Source organism: Furipterus horrens, unplaced genomic scaffold, assembly GCF_987537825.1.
Source record: "Furipterus horrens unplaced genomic scaffold, mFurHor1.1.pri manual_scaffold_12, whole genome shotgun sequence".
NCBI classification, from domain to species: domain Eukaryota; kingdom Metazoa; phylum Chordata; class Mammalia; order Chiroptera; family Furipteridae; genus Furipterus; species Furipterus horrens.
This window is the reverse complement of record NW_028327182.1, coordinates 80,938,553-80,964,226: the sequence shown is the minus strand read 5'-3', so window position 1 is coordinate 80,964,226 and position 25,674 is coordinate 80,938,553.

The window sequence follows — 25,674 nt, the reverse complement described above, 5'->3', positions numbered from 1 at the left end:
GAACCTTGGTACACAAAATGTGGTCTGAGACCAACAGCATCATTTATTACAGCACTATTCACCATGGCCAAGATAGAGGAACAACCCAAATGTCTGCCAATGGATGAATGGATAAAGACAATGTGGTATATATAAACCACTGGAGCCAAGAACTGTTAACATTTTGCTATATTTGCTTCCCTCTCTCTCCTCTCTGCCTTTCTTTCTCTTCCCTTACTCCCTCTACCTACACACACACACACACACACACACACACACACACACACACACACACACACAATTCAGCCTTAAAAAGAAAGGAGATCATGCCATTTAAAGAATAAATGGCATTGCATAAGAGAATAATTTCAATGCAATCCATCCTTCGTAACAACATGGATGAACCATCTGCTAAGTGAAATGTTGGACTCAGAAAGACAAATATTTTGTAATCTCACTTATTATGTAGAATCTAAAATAGTTAAACTCATAGAAACAGAAGAGTATGATGTTTGTCAGGGACTTTGAGGGTGGGGAGAAGTGAATGGGGTGGTATTGGTCAAAGGGTACAAAGTTTCAGTTACTCAGGATGGTAACGTTTTTGAGATTTAATGTACATCATGTAAGTTACCAATACTGTACTATATACTTAAAATTTACTAATGTCTTCTCACTACAAATAAAAGAAAGAAAGAAAAAAAGAAAAGGCAACTATGTGAAGGCAATGGGCAGATTAATTAGTTTGTGGTGATCATTTTACAAGGTATATGTATCAAAACACAAGTTGCAAGAAAAATAAATCTTTAACTAGATATAGTAACAGGTGTTAATTAGACTTATTTTGGTGACCATTTCAAAATATATACAAATATTAAATCATTATGTTGTACACCTGAAACTAATGTTATATATCAATTATACTTCAATAAAAACATTAATAGCATTTTACTCATAATAACCAAACATTAAAAGTAATTAAAATGTCTGCCAATAGGTTGACTAAATTCTGGTATATTCATGCAATAAAGTAATACTGAGTAGTAAAAAAGGAGCAAGCTATGGATATACATCGCAAAATGGAGGGATCAATGAAGACATTCTGTGAGTGCAAGAAGCCACCCATAAAAGAATTCATTCTCTGACTCCATTTTATGACCTTTTAGAACAGGTAAAAATAATATAGGGTCAGAGAAATCATACTAGAGTGGTCTCTGGTAGGAGATATTGACTGAAAAGGGCCAAATGGGAACTTCCCGATGTGATGGAAATGTTCTATACCTGGATTTCAGGAGAGCTTACATAGTTATACTCGTTTGTCAAAACTCCTTAACTTTACAATTGAAGACTATCCATTTCTTTGAGTGAAAATTGTATGTCAATAATAAAACCATTAAAAGCAAAAAATTAAACATATGTAGTTTATATATCAATTATACCTCAATAAATGTATTTAAAAATAAGAAAAATAAAACTTAAATGATAAGAAAAGGAGAAATGCAGCATTTTAGGTGCTGAATCAGAATTTGCACTCGAACAATATCTCCAGTTGACCCAATTACCTATTAAATTTTGAGAAATACTGACACGAGACAAAGTGACAATTGAGTCCTCAGTGAAACACATATAATTGTCCCACTTCTTAATGCTGCAGTTGTGACTCTCTGACTTTACTGTCTTTGTAAACTTAAAACAGAGAGACATAATACATCCTTGGACTTTTGTTTCTTTCCCTGAGGAACACAGAATAATTGTTCCATCCTTAGAGTGTCTCAGGGCAGGTAGCCTAGAGCCAATAAACAATAAGTCTGCAAGCAAAGATTCAGATTAGCTGCTATACCACTTACTCCTGTATTTTCTCTCATCAGATACAATCACAGGAAAATAAAGGGGCTTCCTCAAAGGGAGAAAATGAATATCTGCAGGAATCTGTTCTGGATTTCTTCTGTGTCGGCTCAGGATTCGCAGATTGCATGGGTACAGCTTCTCGTTCTACCCGGAGTAGAGAGCTGAGCGGCAGAACTGAACTGTCATCCGGTGAAACTCCTGCTTTAAAAAGAGTGGTTAGATGATGGGTATGGAAACCCAAGGGACCAAAAAGATTTTCTCTCACTCTGGTTTATGGGGATATGTAATCCTGTTATTTCTTTGTGTCTTAAAAGAGAAATGTTTTACCATCTTCCTCTTCATGATCCATTTGCTCTAAGATATTTACTCGGGGCTTTTCAAATTCATCAGCCTTCTTGGGGAGAAAAAGACCTATGTTAATTCCAGATAACCAGGGCTGTTGTAGTCTTTTTTCTATTACCTCTAATCTACACATGAATCGAAACATAATTTGTTGCGTTTCTTCCTGTTTTCCTGTTAAGCCCAGGCAAGGAGAGCATGGAGTCATTTATCTGCAGAATTACAGTCAGCTGCTCATGTTTTCTGTGTCTTCCACACTCCAGATAAACCCCCGGGCTCCCTGAGCGGCTTGCACAATAGCTGCCCCGCACAGGTAATAAGGCTGACAAATCGCTCCCTGTGTCTGACACTTTTGGATGCAATTAAGAAGTGATAGCTTGTGTGAGCATTGCTAGTGCTATGGGGCTTTGTGATGAATAAACTCTAGATGCCTTGATTCATATCACTACTTCAGCTCCTCCTCCTCCTTCTTCTTTTTATTTTTTAACAGCTTCTTGTCTTAATCTGGTTGGATTTTCTGAGGGATCTTGGCAGTCAACTTTTCCCTTGTTTTCACTGTAAAAGGAAATTGTCCAGGTGGGATATGATGCCCTTCTCAATGACCAGCCTTGGAGTTAGTTTCCTCTTCGGCATCCCTTCTTTATAATATATACAAAAAAGTATCAGCTCTCCTTTCCCTGGGAAAAAAGATGGGGTGCTCTCCATGTCTTCCCCCAAGTTTTTTTTCTCTTCCCTTTCCTATAGTCGATATTGGTTCTGTGACCTTGTGAGCTTTCCCCTCTCCATTTAAAATCTTTGCCCTCTTGAGTTAATTTAAATGATCAAATGATGCACATGAAAATCATTGCATAGCAAACAAGATTGACTGCTACTTGTGAGCTGTAGATTCAAGAACTGAATTTCTTGGTATCCTATGAATTTTGGAAATTTGCTTAATTTCTCTGAGACCCAATTTTCTCATTTTAAAACTGGGATTGATTTAGCTTCCTGGTCTACCGTCTGAGGCCATATGGAGGAGCCAACGTACTTGAAGACAGGTACCCTTTCATACTTTTATTTTGAGACAATTGTAGATATATAATGATAAAAATAATATAGAGAGATCCTGTATATCTTCACTTTCTCCCAATAGAAATTCTTGCACAACTATAGTACAATATCATGAATCTAGGAAATTGGCATTGATACAATGCACTGATCTTATCAGATTTCACCAGTTTTAAATACATTTATTTGTGTATGTGCATGTATTTAGTTGTGTTTCAATTCCTTGGGACTGTTGTAAAAAAGTGCCACAAACTTGGTGGCTTAAACCAACACAATTTATTATCTCATAGTTCCCCAGGCTAGCTGTCCAAAACGAATGCATTGGTGAGGCCATGCTCCCTCCAGAACAGCTAGGGGAGGATCCTTCCTTGCCTCTTTCAGCTTCTGGTAACCCAGGCACTCTCCTGATTTGTGACAGCAGAATACCAATGTCTGCCTCTGTCGTTACACTCCCCTGTCTTCCCTGTGCGTCTTCACATTGTCTTCCTTCTGCAGGTGTGTGAACAAATTTCCTTTTTTATAAGGACACAAGTGATATTGAATTAGGGGTCCAACCTGCTCCAGGATGACCTCTCTTACCTAATTACATGTGCAGAGACCCTATGTCTAGATAAGGTCACATTCTGAGCTCTTAGGGGTTAGGGTTTCAACATATGTGTTTTTGGGGTACAATTGAAACCCTAAGAAGTTCTGTGTAATTTTATCACATATGTAGATTTGCAGGGTCACCACTACACTCAACATAAAAATAATTTCTTCACCACAAAGATCCTTTTATAGCCAGTCACACCTTCCTTCTCCCCCATATCCCCACACATCCTTGGAATACCACTTGTCTGTTCTCTATCTCTATAGTTCTCTCACTTGAAGATTATTATGTAAATGGAATCAGACAGAACATGTTGAAACATAAAGCCCTGCATTCACACACAAATATCTGGAAATGTGGTTGGGTTCCCTTGAGTTTTCTAGACCATCAGATGTTGGGAGTTGTGTAGCTTGATTTTCTCCAGTTATTTCTTTGGTGGTCTTTCTTTTTCCTCATTGTCTTTACATTGGAGACCATGAGAAATGGTTGTTCTCTGGTAAGTAGACTGAGACTCTGCTGCCACCATACTCCTCCATGGTAAACTCATGTTTACTGTAGCAGAAACTCAACTTGGATCTTAAAAAATGAAAGAGCATCCAATTCTTAAGGGCTTTTGATAGAAAAATGCATTATGTACTGGCAATGGAATCACATAATCTTAGAGTCAGACAGAATCGTGAAGGCCACCTGTCCCTCTTCTCACCTTTATGGGGGATGTACTGCCACTGAGACAGGTAAGACACATTCTGCTGCAGCACACTCAGCCATGTACCCAGGATATGTTTGGGAGCTTAGCGTGCTCTGAAAAGGTTTACTGCCATTTACACACACACACACACACACACACACACACACACACACACACATATATATATATATATTAACAGACACTGCTCTTAACGCCATCCCAGACCTACCAGTCATGGAGGAGCTAGACACCCCACCTACTGCGGCAGAGCTCGGCAAAGCCATCGACCGCCTTGCTTGCGGGAAAGCACCAGGAAGCGACGGAATCCCTCCAGAAATCCTAAAGAGCGGGAAACCAGTCCTGCTACAGCCACTCCACCATCTACTCTGTCGCTGCTGGAAGGAGGGTTACATCCCCCAGGATATGAGAGACGCCAACATTATCACCATGTACAAGAACAAAGGAGACCGCAGCGACTGCAACAACTACCGGGGCATCTCTATCCTCAGCGTCGTCGGCAAAGTATTCGCCCGGGTCGCTCTTGCCCGCCTGCAGACCCTTGCTTCCCGTGTCTACCCAGAGTCCCAGTGTGGCCTCAGAGCTGGCCGATCAACAGTGGACATGATCTTCTCCCTACGCCAGCTGCAGGAGAAGTGTCACGAGCAGCATAAACCACTCTACCTCGCCTTTATCGACCTCATGAAGGCGTTTGATCTGGTCAGTCGAAGCGGACTCTTCAGCTTGCTACGGAAGATTGGCTGTCCACCACATCTGCTTGCTGTGGTCATGTCCTTTCACGACAACATGCACAGCACAGTGTCCTACAACGGCGCAACCTCTGAGGCCTTCCCAGTCAGCAGCGGAGTAAAGCAGGGCTGCGTCCTCGCGCCTACGCTGTTCGGAATCTTCTTCTCCATGCTCCTCCAATACGCCTTTAAGGACTGCAGCGAGGGTGTCTTCATTCACACCAGATCCGATGGCAAGCTCTACAACCTGGCCCGTCTACGAGCCAAGACCAAAGTCAAAGAGGTGCTCATCCGTGAGATGCTCTTCGCCGACGACGCAGCTTTGACATCACACTCCGAAGAGGGACTCCAGCAGCTAGTCACTTGCCTTTCCCACGCATGCAAGGAGTTCGGACTAGCCATCAGCCTGACGAAGACGAACGTTATGGCTCAAGGCACGGGGACTCCCCCATGCATCACCATCGACGGATACACCCTGGAGGTTGTCAATGACTTCACTTACCTTGGGTCCACCATCTCGAGCTCTCTGTCAGTCGACTTGGAGGTCAACCGGAGAATCGCCAGGGCAGCCACAGTTATGGCCAGACTGAACCGGCGAGCGTGGAACAATTCCAGCCTCACTGAGAAAACCAGACTGTGCATCTACCAAGCCTGCGTACTCAGCACTCTCCTCTATGGCAGCGAGACGTGGACCACCTACGCAAGGCACGAAAGGAAACTCAACAGCTTCCACATGAGGTGCCTGCGACGCGTCCTGCATGTCGCCTGGCAGGATAAGGTCCCCAACACCGAGGTGCTGAAGCGAGCCAACATGAGCAGTTTGCATGCAGTTCTTAGTGAGAGACGCCTCAGGTGGCTCGGCCATGTCAAAAGAATGGATGCAGGCCGTATTCCCAAAGACCTCCTCTACGGCGAGCTAGCAGAAGGCCAGAGGATGACAGGGCGCCCAAAACGGCGGTTCAAAGACATCTGCAAAAAGGATATGACACAATGCTCCATCAATCTCAACACATGGGAAGTTCAAGCAGACGACCGCCTAGCCTGGAGGCTCGCGGTCAGGCAAGGTACATCACGCGCAGAGGCTGCGTGCAACGAGGAGGCGGTCCAGAAAAGATCGAGGCGGAAGCAGCGTCAACAGCAGCAACAACAGCCATCTGCCTTCACCTGTAACAAGTGCGGCAGGGATTGTCACTCCCGAGTCGGACTGCACAGCCATTCTCGGCGGTGCAGATAGACTCTCAAGAAGCTACACCATCATCTCTCGAGACGGACGGCTGCCGACGACTATATATATATATATATATATATATATATATATATATATATATATATATATATTGGCTAATGTCCTTTTACCTGATTTGCCTGTTTTGACTGCCTACGAGCATATTTCTCCTGGATTCGGACAACTCATAGATTTGCTTATTTCTAGGAATTAAAATAAAATTGGAAGTCATACAATGTACTTTTCCAGAGTCTTCAAGCATAAGGCATCCAATTATATTTCTAAAGAGAAAGCACTAAAGCACATTTTGGTTGCTTCTGAACAAAGTCAGAGGTTGATCGCTCACTGTGGTCCAGAATTGCTAAGCCATTTTCTTACTGGAGAGTAAGTGGGACCTCTCTCAAAGCTTCTTCATTGTCCCTTACAAATGTTGTAGCAATTTAGTAATCTATCGACTTGACTTTTTTCCATAAACGTGCTGCCTGTTAGATGCGTAATTCAAATTCACACACAAGCCATGAGATGTTTGCTTAGCAAGAGCTATAATTTAAACGTAACCTCTATAGAAAGCCATTCAACAGCGCCTGTGTGTGAAGTGTAATTTAGTCTGTAGAAGCAATCTTCCTCTGCCGTTCTAATATGTGAGCTTGTTTGCTAAATAATCATTGTAGCATTTTGCTCAAAGCGGTGGTTTTATGTATTTTTCCCCCACCACTCATGAATGTTGCCAAGGTAAATGAGAGTTCTTGGGAAAGTGTTACTGTCATGTAGTTTTCATTTGAAAATGTCACAATAAAGCAATGTTCTTTGCTGCCAAGAAGCATGGAACATTAGAACATGATAAACATAGTACCTAAATACAGTAAAATAACATAGTATAATGGCTTGATTCTCTCTGAAAATGAGAGGCTTTTTGTTGTTTTTATTCTACAGGGTCTGGTTGGGGACATAGCTGGGAGTAAAATGGAGTGCATAAAAGAGCCATCAAGGTGGGTGTTTAGAGGAAATTATTATTATTTGCAGTTTGGGCTGAATGGTAAGGAAGAGAAATTTGGGAGAAAAATGTATTCCAAATAAGTGAAATGGAGATTACAGTCCAAAATATGCCATTAACACCAAATTACAAAAGTCTTTCCAAGAGCCAGGTGGAGGCACAAAGTGAAAGCAAAGTTTTAAAGGTATAATTTGAAGAGTCAGGAGAATATACAAATAGAAAAAAATAAAAAAGAAAGTTACAGAGGCAGCCAGATAGGAAAGAAAACCATTTTCTAAGTGCACTTTTGGTGTCTTCTTTATTCTGTGTATTACAACATCAGTGAATATCAACTATAATTTTTTTGTGTTTCAATCCTAAAAAAATGGCTGGACAATAACATTTGTTAAATCTGGCTGATGAGTACATTGATTCTAGTTTTCCTTATACATCTTGTATTTTAAAAGTATGACAATTGAGAAACTAAAACACGGGGTTGATATTTTGAGTCCATTAAAGAGACTCTAGGACTGGCAAACAATGACATCATGGTATAGTAATATGCGAAATGCTATCTGCATCACTTTCACAATATATGAAGTCAAAATTATTGTCTTCCATCAAGAAAATGGAGCCAATTTGTTATAGTTTCATCCTTTAAACACTTAAGGGGTGATTACTATATGTTATTCACTATGTTGGGGACTAGGCATTCAAAAAGAAAAGATTTATGCTTTATTTTCCAGAGTACTCTATAGAGTACTTTTTCAGAATATTCTACGATTTCTTAATGCTAAGTTCCAGGTGAGCCCATGGTGGCTTATTTTCCCTTCTGAGTAGTTTTATGTCTAGTGTTTCTCAACCTATTAAGATACTGGTCATTCCTATCACTTGTCACCATTCCATGAAATGTAAAAGAATGGTCTTTTTCTATTATAGTCATTCTTTGGTTCTGATTACTCACCTTAGATAAAAGTTATTCATCATCATGCCTTATGACTGCTTCCAAGAAAACACTTGCAACTGTATAACATTTTCAACCATCGAAGGTTTTTGAATGAATGCACCTGATGCTCTAAAGCCAAATTTAAAGCAAGATTTCAAAAATGTTTTGAGTAATGGCAACATTACTAGAATAAGTACACTTATAATCATCACTTTAAAGGGGAATATATTCATTAGATGCCAATGTTCTTATTTTTTTAAGCTACATTATTTTAATCAGTTTTTTGTATATGGGTTTACATATTGAAAATTTAATAGTGGGGCAATTTTACTATTAATATGCTTTAGCTTAAGAGTATCTCTTAACTATTATAGCAGTTAGTAAAAAACAAAACAAAACACAAGAAAAAATATGAAATTTACTTGTAGACCATTTAACTTATTGGATCCCTCAAATCATAATTATGAAATCTGCATGTGGAACAGATTATCATTCAAATTAATATTGCATTCTAGTTACTTTTATATTTGTGTTGTTTTAGATGATAAGCTTCTTGAGGACTGAGACTAACCCTCAGAACAGTGCAGGTCATTAGTAAGTGTGGATGAAATGCATTATTGTTGACTTGATGCCTCAACTTGGGTGCTCCAGTGACATGGCTCACGTTTTGAATCAACAACAGTCTTTTCTTCCAACTGCGGGAACTGAATTGTGTTCAACATTGTAATTGCTAGAATTATTCCAATTAAATAGCACAGTGGTGGGTATAAATTTTGTGATTTTAGGCAACCTGGACCGATGATAGTACCAAAGGTAGTTTAATAACAAGTATATAGTATTGGACTGCAACAGGAGATAGATTCAGTGAACCAGATGAAGGCTCTGCCTTTCGGACAGCAAGCAGAAATTTGGGGAGGGAATTAAATGTAACACATGCAAAAGAAGCTTCTCAAGGGCACAGATTGTCCTTCAGATGAGTTTTACTGCTTTTTAGTCAACTATCTTAAGAAAAAAATTTCTACCAGACTCATGTTAGCAGTCCATGTGCAAACATGTGGCTTTCTATGCCTCTTTGAAATCAAGTTATGACAACCAATAGTATCACAAGTTTGTGTGCTCTCAAAGTTCATTAGAAGTTTTCAAAACACGTTAAGTTGTTTGTACCAACACTTATTTTTGGCATAAGAGGCTACACTGTCTTTCACTGGCCACTGGCTTGCCTCCTGAGGCAAGAAATGTCTTTGAGTGCCTCTGAGTATGTTCAGTGATTCCAGCTTTTCTAGAAGAGCCCACAGCTCTAGCAAATCAAAGGTTGTTTTTCTAAAGGTAGGATACTTTTGACCACGAAAAGGAGTCCCATTGGAACAGCAGTTATAAACCAAGACGGTCCCAGGCAAAAGAGGATGAAAGGTCACCCTACACAAGGAGACTGTTCCTGGTTTGCATTTAGCTATTTCTGAACACACAGAACTTCACTTGGGTGTTATTGTAGGGCATGATTAGCATACTTGTTTGGTGGTCCTACTTTTGGGGGGTTCCCAGAGCAGTCTTGCTCATCACCTCCCATTTCATTCTTCCTCCTCCCGAGGGAGCTGGCTCTGTCCTGCTCTTGGTCCCCTACCAAGTCTTTCTCATGGCAGTCCTCTAGCTGCTCATCTTCTTTGTTTGCAGCCAAGTGCATTTCCTCGGCTAAGGACTCTAGCCTGACTAATATTGCTGCCTTGAGTCCCTGAAGCTGCAGCTCTGACATGGACTTGTTCCTAGAAATTGATGTGCCCTAAGATATTGGTGCTTCTTGGGAATGGGAAGGGAATTTCACTACAGCATTTGGCAAAAGGTTTCATGCAGACAGTCCATGATTTTCTTGTGTGGGTAGAGGTGCCAGGGCCTTTTTCTGCTCTTGGCCCATGTCCATTTGGTCTCCTCTGTGGCTCGCTCCTCTGGATTCTCAGGCCATCCAGGGATAGCATTTTGTTGCAGCATATTATTATCTTCTCTGGAGATGGTTAAGTCAGAAAAGAATTACTTTGTATTACAAAGTATACAGGATAACTCTAGGTAAAATAGTCTTGGAATGGGGCTTTCTTATTAGTAGGAATTCCTACTTAAGTGGGATGAAACACATTTATGTCTTTTTTTATCAAAATATAAAGCAATCTTCAGTAGTGATGTAGTTAACAATAGCAAACATTTACAAGGTACTATATGCCAGGTAATCTTATTATATTCATTACTAATCCCAAATAAGCCTAACAACAGCTTTGAGGGGTAAGGTGGTAACACTGACACTTAGTAGATGAAAAAAACACGTCTTGGAAAAGTTAAGTAACTTGACCAGTGTTATATAGATAAGAAGAGACAAAGCAGAGAGCTGAACCCAGGACTTTGTATATTAGATTCAGGCTTGAACTTCTATTCTACTGCCTTAACACAGGCAATAGGTAATCTTGAAAGTGTCCCAGATGACTTTATTTATTTATTTTTTTGGGGTAAGAAAATACTATGCAAGAATATCTCCTTTGCTTCCTATTGATACTGTCAGTCCACTGCTTCTACACCTTCTGGCACAATTTCTACTCCTTTGAGGTTCTTGCTATTTAACTAAATTCTCATTCTCCTATGTCAACTGTCCAGTCTTTCTATTTCATCATCTCATGTTGAATGAATATAAGAGAATGAGTCACTTCCTCTCAGTTCCTCTCTCTTCTCATTTCCACCGAGAGCTAGAGTAAATGTGGCAGTCTCCTCTCCCCATTTTGACACCAATTCTGTTGTGTGGGTTCTTTCCCCATGCCAAGCAATTCTTTGACACCAGGCACAAGTGTCAGATCACACAGGTTAAGTGCTCAGTCCTACAAGACTTCCCTCCTCAGCCCCACTTTAAACGCCAAATGAAAATCCAGATTATCACCTGTACCTCTGACCAATTAGAGGTACAAATGACCCCCTCCTGGGGTTCAGTTAAGTTACGAGAGCACCTCTCTCATAGAACTCAGAGAAACATTTTCCTTATTAGATTACTGGTTTATTATAAAAGGAACTAACTCAGGAACAACCTGATAAAAGACATGCACAGGGAAGGTATAGGGTAAAGGGTGAGGAGCTTTTATGCTTTCTGGACACACCACTCTCCCAGCACTTCCACATGTAGGAAGCTCCCTAAACTCTGTCCTTTTGGGTTTTTGTAGAGACTTCATTACATAGGCATGATCAAATCATTAGCCATTCAAGTATTTAGCCCCTTTTCCCTCCTTAGAAGTCAGAGATGTGACTGAAAGTTCCAACCCTCTAATCAAGGGGTTGTTTCCACAGGCAACTAGCTCCCATCCTCATGTGTTTTCCAAGTCACTCTCATCCCAGTCAATTCCAATGGTTTTAGGAGCTTCCTGCAAGGAAGAGGACAAAGACCAAATATATATTGCAGCTTTGTAGTTAGATGAGACCAGATTACTGAGTTCTTTACACTGCAGTGAGCTAAGATGATGTAATGCCACTTCCAGGCTTGGACTGTAACACCCTCCCCCCTCAAGCACTCCTCCATGCCCTCTCTCTCCTTTCATTGGCAGGCCCCATGTGTTGGAGGGCGCTGGTCCATGAGGATGGCACATGGAGGCCTTGTGCTCACCATCAGCCTGCTCTCCTTTCAAGGTCTTTGGATGCCCCCAGTCTCTCACACACATTTTTTCCCCTTTAGTTGAACATATGAAAAAGAATTTTCAATATGGCCCTTCTTGGACTCTTAGCTTTATATAAACTATTTTGATTTTTCTAAAGTATTCTCCTAAACTAGAATGGAGTTAGAAATTTGGTCTCACAGGAATTTCAAACATAGCAGAGTTGTGTTTTTGAAACTGTAAGCAGATCCCTGTATTCAGTGATCATATGCTATAATTTGTTTTTTGGTTGCTGCCACCTCCTGTGTATCTTAGTTCCCCAGAGTCCATAAAATGGTAGAGAAAAAGGCAAATTATTTCCATTGGTTTATTGCAAATTGTTTTCTTACTTTTCCAAGGAAATAAAGATTAGATTCCATGGTGCTCCCTATGTGGAGAACTAGTCTGACATAGTGTGAAACTTCATGCTTTATGGACTTTGCTGATGGTAATTAACATACATAAATTCTTTCAAAACAACTGTTGTAATTTGCATGTATTTTTTTTGTCTGAGATTTCAGTTTTTTGTTCCAGAGTTTTGACTTCTCTAAGAGTTATTAGTTTCTGATTGTGATGTCAATTCTTTTTTAAAAAAAGGCTGTTTCTTTGGGACTGGTCATTTGATTAACATTTATCCAAAGTTTTACTGAGTTATTTAAAAAATACATCTACCATTTTTAGATAAAGCCTTAGGGAAATTATTATGCTTAAAAGTATAAATTGTGATATTTTAATAGACTGAACTGGGATGGACTCATTGAAGGCATCATCATGTGAAGAAAACCCCAGGGAGATTATTAGCAATTTAGCATTTGCAGTTCATGAGAGAATGCTAATTTCACTTACTAGAGAAAAGTACCAAGATGGTAATCATTATGAATAAGACCCAATGATTGTATAAGCCTAAAAATATGAAGTTGATGATTATACAGATAAGACTTAGAATAAAAAGCAATTGATAGTGTAGAGGAAGTTGAGCATCCCTGATTCAGTTAAGTTTTATTTCAGATCCCCTTTTCTGGAAATCTGAATTTCAGCGAACTGTCTGCCTGATGGTATCTTCTAGTTCTGTGATTTTAACCCACATAGATGAGCATTAGCTATAGATAAGGATATATAAGCCTTACGTAATAACTCTAAAGGCCTCATTGTGTTTCCCATCACCCATCCTTTTTCTGGCCCTGTTATCAGGAAACATGGGAGAATCTCATTCCTCAGAGTCTCATCTTTTTTCCCACATCTCTCTCCCTACCCACTAGCTCTTCAGGCTCTTAACTTGATTGTACAATATTAGAAAAATGTTTCTAAAAATGTTCCTTTTCAAGAGGTGCACTGCCCATTTATAGGTAAGGAAACTGAGGTTTAAAGAGGTAACTGATTGTTCAGTTACAGAATCAGTTAGTGAAAGAGCCAGGTATGTAAGGCAGGCTCTTGACTTTTAGCGTGATATTTTTTTCAGTATAGTATCTAAATTATTTCCATTGTGATAACAGTGGCTCCATTCTCACAAGTAATCAGGACTGTATCAGTCTTGGGCAACTGATTCACAAAGCTGCTCATCTTACTTTAGAATTATAATATCTCATTCAAATTGTAGCAAAGCACTAGTAAGTTATCTTTCTTATATAGATAAAAAAGGGAAAAGATTGGTAAATTGGCAGACCCACTACACAATAGTGTTTGGAGGGATGAAAGGGAGCAGGGAATATAGAAGTGGCTCAGATTGAAAGGAGCTGGGAGGAAATGAGAAGGTGAAATCTAGATAAATTAGTGACCTGCAAAACTCATAGTCTTTCATGTAAGAAATCATGTGAGATACCTTGGGCTACAGCTGAATTATTTTCTTCTAAAAGGAACATTTTCATTAATAATGAGTACTCAGTAAATGTTAGTTATGTGTAGGTAATAGCACTAAGTCATTGACAAAATTATCTTGTTTAATCCTCCCCACACTCACCTGGAAAGTAGCTGCTGTTTAATCCCCATGTTACCGATGAGGCAACTGTGGCTAGAAACATTTTAGAATTGCGTTCTAGGTCACATGGCAAATAAAGAGCAAAGTGGAGACTTAAAGCTAGGTCAGTTGAATTTCCTCCCAGTCTTTATACATGGTCAAAGACAGGCAGAGACTGCACTGAACTTTCTATCTTAAAGATTTTTCAGCTCTATAAATTTTAGCAAACCTCAGAGAATCCTGTGAGAGCACCATGATAGATGCCTGCTGAGTAGGGAGGATATGAAGAGAGGAGGTCATACCAGTTTGTCAGGGCTACCATAACAAAATACCACAGATAGGGTGGTTTCAACAACAAAAATTTATTTTCTCACAGCTCTAGATGTTAGAAATTCAAGATCAAGGTTTTGGTAGGTTTGGTTTCTCCTGAGACCACTTCCCTTGGCTTTCAGATGGCTGCATGCATGGTGTATTTCCTGTGTTCTAAATTCTAATCTCTTCTTTGTATGAAGACACCAGTCATATTGATTCAGGGCCTACCCTAAAGAGCTCATTTTAACTTAATAACCTTTTTAAAGAATCTATCTCCAAATACAGTCATATTCTGAGGTATTGGGGGTTAGGACTCTAATAGATTAATTTTGACGGACACAGTTCAATCTTTAACAAGGGCCATCTGTAGTTTGGAGGGGCTGACATGGCTCTTGGAAGAACTACCGAGGAGAACCAGTCTTCTGACCCACCTGCCATTGCTCACAGCAGTGCCTTTTCCATCTGAGCACGCATGCATACAATCACTTGCAGGGCTTGTTGAAGCAAACTGCTGCTTAGGGTTTCTGATTCAGTAAGTCTACAGTAGGGACTAAGAATTTGCATTGTAAACAACTTCCCTGTGCTGCTGCTGGTCTGAACACCACACTTCCTATTCAGTGACAGCTGAGGGACAATGGCCAAGTTCAGGTCAATATCAAAACCCTGCTGCCCCCCAGAGGGTGCTGAGTAAGGTTTCAGGGGATTTACAGGGGTGAGCCGACCACATGGCCTGGCCCACCTGCCTTGGAAACTTTGGGAGAGGAAAGATCAATGAGAATGGTCAGCGACTGCTTGAGCTTTCGTGTCACCACGGCCTGTGCGTGACAAACACATTCTTCAAGTGCAAAGAGATCCACCAGGTGTCATGGAGGCACCCCTGCTCCCGCCATTGGCACCAGCTTGACCTCGTCATCACCAGAAGAACGGATATTGGCAGCACCCTCCTCACCCGCAGCTACCACAGTGCAGACTGCGACACGGACCATGCCCTCGTGGTAAGCAAGGTGCGCATAATGCCGAAGAGGTTGCACCACTCCAAGATGAAGGGTCGCCCACGCATCAACACTAGTTGTGCCAGCAACCCAGTTAAGACCCAGCAATTCATCAACAAGATGGAAGATGCACTCGGCGAGGGAGTGGCGGCAGATGACATTATCGAATCCAATTGGCCACGTCTCCGCGATGCCATATACAACTCCGCCATTATTGCTTACGGGAAGAAAGAGCGGAAGAACGCTGACTGGTACGAGGCTCACTGGGAAGAAATGGAACCCGTAATCGAGGCTAAGAGGAAGGCCCTACTGGCTTACAAGGTCACGCCCACTCCCAGTACACTTCAAGCTCTATGGGCTGCCAGGAACAAAGTCCAGAAGACCGCCCGCCACTGTGCCAATACCTATTGGCTAAACCTGTGCAGAAGCATTCAGGAAGCCGCCGATATAGGCAACGCACGAGGAATGTATGAGGGTATCAAGAAGGCAACAGGCCCAATCCCCTCCAAGATCGCCCCCCTTAAGTCCAAGACAGGTGAGGTCATCACTGACCAGGAACAGCAAATGCGGCGGTGGACCGAGCACTACCTCGAGCTGTACGCAACGAGGAACACCGTAACAGACACTGCTCTTAACGCCATCCCAGACCTACCAGTCATGGAGGAGCTAGACACCCCACCTACTGTGGCAGAGCTCGGCAAAGTCATCGACCGCCTCGCTTGCGGGAAAGCACCAGGAAGCGACGGAATCCCTCCAGAAATCCTAAAGAGCGGGAAACCAGTCCTGCTACAGCCGTTCCATCATCTACTCTGTCGCTGCTGGAAGGAGGGTTACATCCCCCAGGATATGAGAGACGCCAACATTATCACCATGTACAAGAACAAAGGAGACCGCAGCGACTGCAACAACTACCGGGGCATCTCTATCCTCAGCGTCGTCGGCAAAGTATTCGCCCGGGTCGCTCTTGCCCGCCTGCAGACCCTTGCTTCCCGCGTCTACCCAGAGTCCCAGTGTGGCCTCAGAGCTGGCCGATCAACAGTGGACATGATCTTCTCCCTACGCCAGCTGCAGGAGAAGTGTCACGAGCAGCATAAACCACTCTACCTCGCCTTTATCGACCTTACGAAGGCGTTTGATCTGGTCAGTCGAAGCGGTCTCTTCAGCTTGCTACGGAAGATTGGCTGTCCACCACATCTGCTTGCTGTGGTCATGTCCTTTCACGACAACATGCACAGCACGGTGTCCTACAACGGCGCAACCTCTGAGGCCTTCCCAGTCAGCAGCGGAGTAAAGCAGGGCTGCGTCCTTGCGCCTATGCTGTTCGGAATCTTCTTCTCCATGCTCCTCCAATATGCCTTTAAGGACTGCAGCGAGGGTGTCTTCATTCACACCAGATCCGATGGCAAGCTCTACAACCTGGCCCGTCTACGAGCCAAGACCAAAGTCAAAGAGGTGCTCATCCGTGAGATGCTCTTCGCCGACGACGCAGCTTTGACATCACACTCCGAAGAGGGACTCCAGCAGCTAGTCACTTTCCTTTCCCACGCATGCAAGGAGTTCGGACTAGCCATCAGCCTGATGAAGACGAATGTTATGGCTCAAGGCACGGGGACTCCCCCATGCATCACCATCGACGGGTACACCCTGGAGGTTGTCAACGACTTCACTTACCTCGGGTCCACCATCTTGAGCTCTCTGTCAGTCGACTTGGAGGTCAACCGGAGAATCGCCAGGGCAGCCACAGTTATGGCCAGACTGAACCGGCGAGCGTGGAACAATTCCAGCCTTACTGAGAAAACCAGACTGCGCATCTACCAAGCCTGCGTACTCAGCACTCTCCTCTATGGCAGCGAGATGTGGACCACCTACGCAAGGCACGAAAGGAAACTCAACAGCTTCCACATGAGGTGCCTGCGACGCGTCCTGCATGTCGCCTGGCAGGATAAAGTCCCCAACACCGAGGTGCTGAAGCGAGCCAACATGAGCAGTTTGCATGCAGTTCTTAGTGAGAGACGCCTCAGGTGGCTCGGCCATGTCAAAAGAATGGATGCAGGCCGTATCCCCAAAGACCTCCTCTACGGCGAGCTAGCAGAAGGCAAGAGGATGACAGGGCGCCCAAAACTGCGGTTCAAAGACATCTGCAAAAAGGACATGACACAATGCTCCATCAATCTCAACACATGGGAAGTTCAAGCAGACGACCGCCTAGCCTGGAGGCTCGCGGTCAGGCAAGGTACGTCAGGTGCAGAGGCTGCGCGCAACAAGGAGGCGGTCCAGAAAAGATCGAGGCGGAAGCAGCGTCAACAGCAGCAACAACGGCCATCTGCCTTCACCTGTACCAAGTGTGGCAGGGATTGTCACTCCCGAGTCGGACTGCACAGCCATTCTCGGCGGTGCAGATAGACTCTCAGGAAGCTACGCCATCGTCTCTCGAGACGGACGGCTGCCGACGACGACGACAGGGGTTGGCTTGGAGAAATGCGCTGCTTCCTCTTTTCCAGGTTTATGGTAGAAACTCCTCTTATTGCCATCTTTAAGAAGCTCATTGTGTTCATTGGAGATCAAGATTGCCAGTATTCCCTGTCCCCCAACCCAACCCCCTGCCTTTTCTCGTTGTTTTTTTCTGAGCTGTTTGCCTCAAATAGGCTCTTCATCTGTGTGTGCAATGCAGCTGTTTATTCCCACACAGCATAGTGATTTCTAGCCATGCAGAGGACGATAGCCTTGACATTTGTCATTGTTAGGCATGGCTTCATATTTCCTCAACATGCTTAGTTGTCTCTTTCCTGAACTGTGTGCGTGTACATGGGGAGGGCTGAGAAAAAAAAGTTTGTCTTATTTAGTGAGTTTTTCATCATGGAAGTCTAGCTTGTATTTACCCTGAGGATAACTCTTGCTGAGGGTTGGTGCTTTTCAATGCTGTCTTGAAGCTGGATAGTTACGATTTAATACCAACTGCTACCAATTATCATAAAACAAAACTAAGAAATTATGCTTATAACATTCTGTTCTCCAGGCACTAAGTCGGCTACAAAGACATTCATTATTATTATAGACATTAGCGTTAAGTACATGCATTAATATTTTACTTCTGTATTCTCAGGGTTGGATGATAGTAAACACTAATAAGCAGAGTATTGCATGCTTAAAGAAGGAATTTTTTCAGTACTTGTTTGCCTGTATGTCCACTTATGTGATGCACACATGGACCAAATAAATCATTGCAGCCAGCTCTACAATCCATTTGGATTGCTCCACGATTGACCTGGCCCAGGCAATTAGGAGCAGAGAGGAAGGCAAAGGAGGTCAAGGATCGGCTGTGGTCCCATTCAACTGCCTACTGCATAGATATAGCCTCTGCCTCCATTATAAGCTTTGTTCTGGGGTGTTACATAACACAACAGACATTGACTTCTCCCTCCGTATGCATATATATGTCTATGGCCAAGAATAATACAAATTCAGATTATACAAATATTTAGTGTAGGCACAATAGCAAAAGGAAAGGCGTTAAGGGAGTTATTTCTTTTGCTCATTAACCATTACTTTGTCTGGGTTGTTAAGGAGCTACTTTTCCAAGATTTATGAGTCTTTGTTGAGATAGGTCTTCGAATCATCCAATCACGTAACAGGTACTTACTAAGTGCCTTCTATGTGCCAGGCATTCATGTTGTCAGCCATGACCAGAGCAGTACGTTGCACATAGTTCCTCTCTTCATGGAGCTTACAAAGCTTATCTTCAAAGACATAAGTGATAATGGAAGTGCTATGAAGTAAATAGGGTGACATGATAGAGCCTGGGAGAAGGATGTAACCTCTTTAGATGGAGTGGTTAAAGGAGGTTCACTGAGAAATTGACATTTAAGATGAGAGAAGGGGGATGAGAAGGATGCATTCATGGGAGAGAGAAAGCGAGGAGTGTGGCTATGAAGGGTCACATGTGGAAAAGCCTTAAATTACTAATCCTGATCACATTGTCTCATAACATGTACATGTTTAAAAAATGTGGTATTTTTTCAATAATCAGTAAAAGACTGAAGTAATTTTGGAGATTAGATAGAGTTATGTGAAAGGAGAGTTTGTGGGCAGCCTGTGGTCATTGTGAAAGCCATGGCCAGAGGGAAGCATAAGGGAACTGTGGCAAAGACCCATTTTTGAATATTGCAATTGCATCTAAAAGACTGTGATGCCAGCAGCAGCCAGTGTGTTATAGAAAATTTGCCCTAGGACAACATCCTCTGAAAAAGAATAGAATTCCTCAACTCTTGGCCTCTCCACATTTGGCTGGTTCAAGGCTGTGGCATAACCATGGAGACAGGTGCATGTGGTGTTTTCCCTGTAATCTCACCTGCTTGCCTGGGCTATGGGCATGACAGACTAGATTCCACCTGTATAAATAATCCATGCCCATTTGGAACTGCCCATGGATCTGAACTGCACCTGCACTGGCTCTGCAAAGACAGAAGGCCAATCAAAATCACACAGTTGACGAGTGGAAATCTATTCAATTAGCCCATTGTTTAGTATTCAAACATTTAAGTGACTGGGTTTTTAACTGAATTGGCCATAATTTGAATGGGCATAAAAACTGTTTAAATCAACCAAAATGAAATGAAAGGTCAAGACAATTATTCTAGTCTAATCATCCGTTCAAATATTTCTGAAAACCTATCTTACGCCATTGAGCCCGTTTCACTCTACCCAAGAGCAGTTTTCAGAGTGACGAGTGCTATTACCCAGGCCTGACCCAGACCTGACTCAGTCACATGCCCTCCTCACACCTTGGTTGTGGGGTTTACCACAAATACAGCAAATAGCTAGTTAAAGCTTCATGTACTGATTCTAAATCTTTTTCAAAGGGGTTATATAATAGCTGCAATTTATTGAGATGAATGGAATTTTTGAAATGGTCAGGGAGGAAGTTTTCTAGACAATGTGAACAATATATGTTGGGTTTTGAGGTGGTGGGGAAGGCAGTTATGTTCAGAAATGGTTATTCATTCTGTATGCTAGAATATAGGACCAATGGGAAAGAATGATGAGGGATAAAAGATGGTTGGGGCAAATTTATGAAGGCATTTTAACCACTGTGCTGAGAAACATTAATTTATTTTTTAGAATAGTGGTTCCCCAACTTCAGTGTGATAAAGGATCACATGATAGGAGAGAGGGAGACGATGCTTAAAATGCAAATTACTAAATTTTATCTACTTAGATGATAATTAACTAGGTCATGAGTGAGACCTGAGTGAGTGAGAATATGACCTTTTCAGGTTTCAGGTGATTTAGATGCCGGGGTCTCAGAATCACCATCTGAAAAATTGCTGTAGGTGATAAGCAGCTCTGGGAATGTTTAAAACTGAGGAGTATCTTATAGAATTGCATTACCCTGCTCTAGCTGAATTATCCCATTAATTTGCTGTATTCTTAGCATTACTGATGCTACGGTAGATTACCTGGTTTGTATACTGCCTCATCGGTCACTGTCAGCTGGTAACCACAGGAGATTAATATTAATAATAACAGGAAGTCAAATTTTCTTTGGTGCTGCACTGTACAGAGAGTCACCCATGAAAACCCCTCATGATAAATGGGAATATATCATGATTCAATATTAAAATTCCCCTAACCATAAGCTTTATCTATATGAGTACATGGTAGTTTTTATTGTGCCTGGCACTCTTTGGCAACTCCTGGCTAATCCAAATGTCTTTGTCAATCTAATGTCCTACCACCAACGCCTCTCAGAGTCTCAGGGCCTCTGGCAGGACCCTTTACCATCCGTTATCATAATACTCTTTTAATAGGTGCTAACTCTAATCTTGTGCTTCTCAAATTCATTTTTCATAGTATTATCAGAGTTGGTTTTCTACAACTCTGGTAAAGATAATGCCACTTACCCTTCTTAGAATAGCCATAGAATTTAAAATGGTTTTGCTTAACTAGCAGAGTTACCTTTCCACTTCTCTAATGGTGATAATCTACTTACCTTTCCTGCTTCCTCTATGAAGACTTCCAGATGTTCCCAGTCATAAGTAATTGTTCTCTGCTCTCTTTTTCCACTGCACATTTTACTTTGATTGTAGAGCTCATTTAATTTTGCCATATGACATATAATAACACATCTTAACATACTTTATAGATCTTTCCTTGTTTCCCCATTCCCCCTCATCCTCCTCAGTTATATGGTATGCTTTCAATCAGAGGCTGGGTCTATAAAAGTGATAAGGTTTGGCCTCGTTCAAGCTAATCACAGGACAATGCAGCTAACATAGATATTTCTCCTCTCAGTTTATACAGGGTGGAGAAAAAGTAGGCTTTCAGTTACTTGTATGGAAAATAATAAAATCATTAATAAATACTAATACAAGAATAAACTCTGTGTTTCACCTGCTCACGACTGTAAACCTACTTTTGCCCCACCCTCAATTCAAAGGGTAGCCTAAGTGTGTAACAAGCAACTCGCAAATCTCAGCGAATGAACTTAATAAAGGTTTGTTGTTTGCTCCTGTCCTGGTCCAGGGCAGGTTGGTGGAGAAGCTCTATTCCACACAATCACATTCATGGACCCAAGTTTCTTTCTAGGGACTCAAGTATCCCCTGGGGCCTTGAAGTTCTCCTTGGGATTTTCACATCAGGTTAGCAGGCAAGGGAAGGGAGAAACAAGGATTGTGCAGGATCGTTTATGAGCCGGGGCTGGCTGTGGCGAGCACTTGTGCCACACATTTCTGTGGCCAGAATTCTGTCATGTGGCTCCTCCTAATTGTGAGGGAGGTTTGAAAATGCAGTTTAGCCATCGGCCTCTCAAAAAGAAGAAACAATTTTGATGAGCATTTAACTAAACTGTCTCACACAGACTAGAAAAAACTTGAACTCTATGTTGCAGCACATAGTTCAAGGGGGATAGACTTGGAAACAGGAAAAACGACAATATAATCCAAGCCTCTGGATTGTAAGAGAGCATCACATGTCAAGTAGTATTTAGTGGCATGGAGCTGAGAACCTACTGTTAGCAGGTCAGACTCAGAGGGAACCAGGGATCTGGTTTTTTGTTTTTGTTTTTGCTTTTGTTCCATAGTCAGGCTTTGAGAGCAGAGAGCATTTAGCTTGGAAATTAATGGAAGTGCTCCTTCTTGAAATCGAGTGGACCAGACTTCCGCACTTACCAGGATGAGAGCCAGTGGCCTGCCCACTCCGGGTGGAGAAAGCTGCACCGTCAGGTCAGAGGTGGAGAGAGCACTGGGTTCTGTCTCACGGTTGCTTGATCAAACCGCGTTTCTTTCAAGGCTCGTCTGCCACATCAGTCTCTTGCTCCTCACTCAGTCCTCCACTTCCCCTAAATCCTTTACACTGATGGGCATTTCTGAGTTTGACAAATTGCACTGTCTACGTGGAGGTAAACAAGGTCAGTGTGGTTCTTATTTAAGTCCAGAAAACCTGTGGTAACCAGACTCGTGCTGAAGCAGACAGCAGCAGCTAGAGCCCGCCAGAACCCTGTTAGGAGCCGGGAAGGACTAAGCATGCTGCAGAGCCAGAGACACCCAGTGACTTGCAAAAACCATTCCCTCAGCAGGATGGGGGAAGGGACCAGATTAGTCCTGATGCCAATTAACAAGGCTTTCCAATAACGAGGGAGGTTCCCTTGGGCCCAGTTCAGTCCGATATTGCTGTGGAAATGAATCTTCTGTTTCTTTTCTTGTACAAAACACAGAGGCCTCTTGAATGTTCTCATTTCTCACATTTATTTGTTTAAAAGAAGGAGTTTGCTGACAGCACCCCCATTAAGATGTCTCCCCTTATTTATCAATCCTGCCAAGCTTCCTGACAGAAGGGGGGTTTGGTGCTTTTAAAAATAGGTTTTCTTCCCAAATGAAGCAAAGCGTGGAGAAAGGGGAAAGGAAAGTGAAATGTGAAGCTTGTAATATGAAAGGCAGTTTCATTATTTGTCCTTTAGCGGCTTTTGTTCCCACGGAGGGAGTGTTTGGGTCTCTCCCCAATTTGCTGGAGATGAAAGCCCAGTTGTTCAACCATAAAAGACAGAAAAGGACAGAGGGAGAAAAGGATTTTTCTGGTACTAATTCTTTGTCTTCGGATTGAAAGAGGGTCTGGCGAACGGTGATAGTTGTCAAGATATGTGGGAATGGCCCAAATTTAGGTTTTCAAGGCCCTATGTCTAGGAAAGTTCTGTTGGACACCTGAAATTTCCATGGGTGAAAACTAACATCATTTGTATAGATAGTTTTCTTCAAAGCTCCTTTTCATCTCTCTGAACTCGAATCTTCTCACTGCGTTTTACCACTTGTTAGAAGAATCAAAGGCAACTCCCTGCCCCTCCACTGCCATCCCAGCCACACTCATCCCAGTGATTTTGGGAACACTGTCACCACATGGGAATGGAATGAGGACTAAAAATTTAAAAGAATGAGCCAGTATCTGCTGCAGATTGACAGCATAGTATTGTTGAAACAGAACTGGGACAGATAGCGATTGGAAACCGGTCCTGCCTTAGATCTTTCTAGCTCTCTGGCCACTTAGAAAGTATTCCAACAGTTTACACACTGTAAAATGAGGCTAGAGTGGTATTGGCTGCTTAACCTCTACAGTTCCTTTTGGTTCCATGCACATGTGTCTGAAAACCTTTTTGATTCTTATATTCCTACTCTTTACGTGAATTAAAATAAATAGATTGGGAAAACTTGTCAGCTTTTGGGGTAAATATAGACTGCTTTCTCTTTTAAAAATAATATGCCTTTTGTCAGTACATATAAAAGTATCTACCTCATCGGGAAGTTGTGAGCATCGAATGACAAAAACCTGGAAGATACTTATCATAATGACAGTCATGTTGTCAATGAGTAATATATATTACTTATGATTGTCACTCTACATCACAGATATAGAAGGCAAAAAGATTGTTTTGAGATATGGTATCAGACTTACTTTTTGTAAGTGGAGTCTCTGCAAATGGAGTCTGTCTTAGATTGCAGGGCAGAAGTTAGGTTATATAAGAAAAGGTAATGTCTAATTTTTTAAAAAATATGCTTTATTGATTATGCTGTTACAGTTGTCCCAATTTCTTTTCCCTCTGTTCCCCTTCATGCAGTGACCCCCCTCCCTCCAATTGTCCCCCCACTTAGTCCATGCCCATTGGTTGTACATATAGCTCTTCTCAACATCTTCCTGTCTACTCCACTCCCTCCTACTATGCTTCTTAATTCCTGTACCATCTCCTTCCCTTTCCCCCCTTCCCCCTCCCCACTGACCTCCCCCCAAAATGTTCCCCATACATATAATTCTTTTTCCACTCTCGTTGCCTACTTAGTTTGCCTTTGTTTCAGTTCCCTAGCTTCTGTTGTTGGTTGTTGTGATATAGTTTTCATTTTAATGTTCATAGTTTTGATCCTCTTTCTCCTAAACAAATCCCTTTAACATTTCATATAACAGTGGTTTGGATCTGATGAACTCCTTCAGTTTTACTTTGTGCTGGAAGCACTTACTCTGCCCTTTTATTCTGAATGACAGCTTCGCTGGATAGAGTAATCGTGGTTGTAGGTTTTTGCTTTTCATTACTTTGAATATTTTTTGCCAATCCCCTCTTCTCTGCAGAGTTTCTTTTGAGAAATCAGCTGATAGTCTTATTTGAACCCCTTTGTACATAATTCTCTTCTTCTTTCTTGCTGTTTTTAAGATTCTCTCTTTATTCTAAATTTTTGACATTTTAATAACATTGCGTCTTCGTGTGATTCTCCCTGGGTCCAGTTTTTTTGGAACTCTGTGCTTCCTGGGCCTGTAAGTCTATTTTCTTCCCCAAGTTAGGGAAGTTCTGCTTCATTATATTTTCACATAATTTTTCAATTTCTAGTTCTTCTTCTTCACCTTCTGGCAACCCTATGATTCAGATGTTGGCCTGTGTATAGCTGTTCCATAGGTTTCTGAGCCTCTCCTCATTTTCCTCACTTTTCCTTTCCTCTTTCTGCACTGGTTGACTGTTTGTTCCTTCCCTATGTTCCAATTTGTTGATTTGACCCCTGGTTTTCTTTCCCTCACCACTAGTTTTGTATGTGTTTTTGTTCATTTCAGCAGGACTAGTCTTCATTCCTTCTCGTCTTGTTTAAGACCTGCTGTTAGGTCTGTAAGCATTTTTATAACCAAAGCTCTGAACTGAGCCTCAGAAAGATTATCTATTGCTGGTCTGTTAGATTAGATATTTGCTGTCTGGTCAGCTGCATCACTGGGATCTCTATCATGATCTGTGCCATCCTGAAAGTTTTGTGTTTACTTTTGTTTCCTGGGTGCGGCTGTCACACCTCCTTCACTATAAGGAGTGGAGCCGCATGCACTCCTCACAACTGGACGACCCTTCTCACCATGCTGTGGCATTTTCTG